The following is a 4700-nucleotide window of genomic DNA, read 5'->3' as shown; positions in this document are numbered from 1 at the left end:
CTTGTCTCTACTTTTTCATATACTGTTACATCATTTTTACCTCCTAAAATTTAGCCCAAGATATAAATACCAACAATTTATTATTTGCCATTTTCATTACTTATTTGACCTATTTGAATCCCTACCTTGGAACTCACCTCTCCTTTAGCTTTCATGATACCACAATTCTCTAATTTTCTTTAATTTCTATGACCACTGCCTAGACTTTGTTATATCTTTTTTCTTGTCATCAATCTTAAAATTAGGTTTCTCCATGGTTCTTCCCTCAGTACTCTTTACTATTCACTCAGTAAATTCACTCTGGCTGGTTTTATCCATTCTCATATTAAAAGAAATAATTAGGTTGAATTAAATGTACCAAAAACTGTACATATCAATTATACAGGTAGATGAATTATCCAAGGTGAAAATCCATTAATGTAAATACTACCATCTCTTGAGAAACCCCCCTTCAGTTCTGTGATATCAAAACCCCTTTTTAAACTTTTTATTTTGTAGTAATTACAGATTCATGAAGCTTCACAGAATTATAGATTCACAAATACAGTACAGAGAGGTCCCATTAGCTTTCACTCAGTATGCCCAGCAGTTTTTGTCTTACATAGTTACAATGCAATATCCAAACTGAAAATGTGATATTGGTACTATGTGTGTATAGAGTTCTAGGTCGACTTTATTATATATGTAGAGTCATGTAATCTCTACCACAATCAAGATACAGACCTACTTCATTACCATGAAGATTCCTCCTGATGCCACCCCTTCATAGTCATAACCATCCCCCATCTCCTCACAGTCTCTAACCCCTGGCAGTCATTAATCAAAATATTGGCTCCCCCCCCCTCACTAGAATAATGCTCTTGATCGCTTCTCAGCCTTTTGGCTAAGATCAAGTGTAGAATAATGCTCTTGAGATCCATTCAAGATGTTACATTTGTTAACCCTTTATTAAGAGTTTTTGCATTTGTATTCAAGGGGGATATGGGCTGTAGGTTTTTTTTGTTTGTTTGTTTGTATTTTTGTACTGCCTTTGTAATGTTTAGCCATCAGTAATACTGGCTTCCTAGAATAAGATGTAAAGTGTTTCCTCCACTTCTGTTTTCAGGAAGAGATTGTGTAGAATTGGTGTTAATTTTCCTTAAAATATGCGGTAGAATTCTCCAGTGAAACAATGTAGACTTGGCAATTTTTTTTTGTGGCTACTTTTAAATTATCAATTCCATTTTTAAAGTAGTTATAGGGCTAGTCAAATGATCTATTAGATATACATTAGTGAGTAGTGATTACTTGTACTCTTCAAGGGACTGGTCCATTTCATGTAAGTTGTTGAATTTATGCACATAGTTGTTTGTAGGATTCCTTTATTGTCCTTTTGATGTCTGCAGGATTGATAGTTAAATCTTGTTTCATATATTGTTAGTAATGTGTTTCTTCTCTTTGACAGTCTTGCTAAAGTTTCGTCAATTTTGTCAATCTTTTCAACAACTAGCTTTTTGTTTCACTTTATTTTTCTGTTTTCAGTTTGATTTCTTATTTTTTTCTTTTTCTTTCTTATTTTTTATTTCTTTCTGCTTGCTTTGGGTACTTTTTCAAGTTTTCTAAGGTTAGGACTTAGTACTGCATAGATATAATAAAATAAAAATAATTTAACACTTATTAATAAATTTAGATTTAATAACTTAATAAAATTAAAAATAGTAAAAGTAAATATGCTGGGGGGGTGGTTTATGTTTTATTTAACATGTACTCTGATGTTTTTGTCTGCTTGTTCCATCAGTTATTAAGAAAAGTTGCTAACATATTCCCAGTATAACAGGTGGTCTATTCAATATTTTAGTACTTTTCCACCTTTGCTTTATATATCTTAATGATATTTCACTATTTACATACAAATCTAGAATTATAGCTTCCTGGTGGATTGACACTTTTGATGAAATTTCCTCACCTCAAGACTTTCTTGCTTTAATATTTACCCTAATACTAGTTTGTCTACTCTGCTCTATTTTTTTTTCTTTCTTGCTTTCTTTTGGATTTCTCATATTAAATCAGTTTTCTAGGGCACCTGGGTGGCTCAGTGATTAAGCCGCTGCCTTCAGCTCGGGTCATGATCTCAGGGTCCTGGGATCGAGTCCCACATCGGGCTCTCTGCTCTGCGGGGAGCCTGCTTCCTCCTCTCTCTCTCTCTCTGCCTGCCTCTCCACCCACTTGTGATCTCTCTCTGTCAAATAAATAAAATCTTTAAAAAAAAATCAGTTTTCTAAATTATTAGGTTGTTATACACGCTTTTATTATTCTTTTAGTGATTAGAGATTATAGCATGCACTGTACCTCAACTTATTAAGGGCTGTTATAAATCAGTTCTTTTTTTAATTTATTTTTATTTTTTTAAAATTTATTTATTTATTTATTTGACAGAGAAAGAACACAGATAGGCAGAGAGTCAGGCAGAAAGAGAGAGAGAAGCAGGCTCCCCGCTGATCAAAGAGCCCGATGTGGGTCTCGATCCCAGGACCCCGAGATCATGACCTGAGCCGAAGGCAGCGGCTTAACCCACTGAGCCACCCAGGTGCCCCTAAAAATCAATTCTTTAAGGTAAGGACCCTACAACACTTTAGCTCCATTTATCACCTGTCTTGTGCTGTTTCAGTTCTTTTCTAAATGTTTTAGTATGCCTAGAAGTTATTATTTATATGGGCACATTCATTTATCTTTACTCAGATATTTATCCTGTTCCATTTTTTTTCCTTCTTCAGGTTTCCATGTGGGATCCTTTCCCTTTTGTCTTCAGAATACTTCCTGAACTTTTCAGTTCAGTGTTAATGACTTTTGGCATTTATTGTTTTTGTTAACAAATCAGCTGCCATTCTCTTTTATCACTGTTCCTTGAAAGTAAAATGTCTTTTCTCCTCACCAACATTTTTTTTTGGATTGTCTTATGCATTATTTTTTTTTTAATTTTTAAAATTTATTTTCAGCATAACAGTATTCATTGGTTTTGCACCACACCCAGTGCTCCATGCAATCCGTGCCCTCTCTAATAACCACCACCTGGTTCCCCCAACCTCCCACCCCTCACCCCTTCAAAACCCTCAGATTGTTTTTCAGAGTCCATAGTCTCTCATGGTTCACGTCCCCTTCCAATTTCCCTCAACTCCCGTCTCCTCTCTAACTCCCCTTGTCCTCCATGCTATTTGTTATGCTCCACAAATAAGTGAAACCATATGATAACTGACTCTCTCTGCTTGACTTATTTCACTCAGCATAATCTCTTCTAGTCCCATCCATGTTGCTAGAAAAGTTGGGTATTCAACCTTTCCGATGGAGGCATAATACTCCATAGTGTATATGGACCACATCTCCCTTATCCATTTGTCCATTGAAGGGCATCTTGGTTCTTTCCACAGTTTGGCGACCGTGGCCATTGCTGCTATAAACATTGGGGTACAGATGGCCCTTCTTTTCACTACATCTGTGTCTTTGGGGTAAATACCTAGTAGTGCAATTGCAGGGTCATAGGGAAGCTCTATTTTTAATTTCTTAAGGACTCTCCACACTGTTCTCCAAAGTGGCTGCACCAACTTGCATTCCCACCAACAGTGTAAGAGGGTTCCCCTTTCTCCACATCCCCTCCAACACATGTTGTTTCCTGTCTTGCTAATCTTGGCCATTCTAACTGGTGTAAGGTGATATCTCAATGTGGTTTTAATTTGAATCTCCCTGATGGCTAGTGATGATGAACATTTTTTCATGTGTCTGATAGCCATTTGTATGTCTTCATTGGAGAAGTGTCTGTTCGTATCTTCTGCCCATTTTTTGATATGATTGTCTGTTTTGCGTGTGTTGAGTTTGAGGAGTTCTTTGTAGATCCTGGATATCAACCTTTTGTGTGTACTGTCATTTGCAAATATCTTCTCCCATTCCGTGGGTTGCCTCTTTGTTTTCTTGACTGTTTCCTTTGCTGTGCAGAAGCTTTTGATCTTGATGAAGTCCCAAAAATTCACTTTTGCTTTTGTTTCCTTTGCCTTTGGAGACATATCTTGAAAGAAGTTGCTGTGGCTGATATCGAAGAGATTACTGCCTATGTTCTCCTCCAGGATTCTGATGGATTCCAGTCTCACGTTGAGGTCTTTTGTCCATTTTGAGTTTATTTTTGTGTACAGTGTAAGAGAATGGTCGAGTTTCATTCTTCTACATATAGCTGTCCAATTTTCCCAGCACCATTTATTGAAGAAACTGTCTTTTTTCCACGGTATACTTTTTCCTGTTTTGTCGAAGATTATTTGCCCATAGAGTTGAGGGTCTATATCTGGGCTCTCTACTCTGTTCCACTGGTCTATGTGTCTGTTTTTATGCCAGTACCATGCTGTCTTGGTGATTACAGCTTTGTAGTAAAGCTTGAAATCAGGTAACGTGATGCCCCCAGTTTTATTTTTGTTTTTCAACAATTCCTTAGCGATTCGGGGTCTTTTCTGATTCCATACAAATTTTAGGATTATTTGCTCCAGCTCTTTGAAAAATACTGGTGGAATTTAATTGGAATGGCATTAAAAGTATAGATTGGGTAGTATAGACATTTAATATTTTAACAATGTTTATTCTTCTGATCCAAGAGCATGGAATGGTCTTGCATCTTTTTGTGTCTTCTTCAATTTCTTTCATGAGTGTTCTGAAGTTCCTCGAGTACAGATCCTTTACCTCTT

General features: G+C 36.4%; 1 pseudogene; it reads left to right on the top strand.

The window, feature by feature from the left end:
* The first annotated feature begins 863 nt into the window (after window positions 1-863).
* LOC125080326 (uncharacterized) lies at window positions 864-947 on the top strand (annotated as a pseudogene).
* Window positions 948-4700: the final 3753 nt, after the last annotated feature.

This window comes from Lutra lutra, chromosome 10, assembly GCF_902655055.1.
Source record: "Lutra lutra chromosome 10, mLutLut1.2, whole genome shotgun sequence".
NCBI classification, from domain to species: domain Eukaryota; kingdom Metazoa; phylum Chordata; class Mammalia; order Carnivora; family Mustelidae; genus Lutra; species Lutra lutra.
This window is presented reverse-complemented; position numbering and strand designations above follow the sequence as displayed.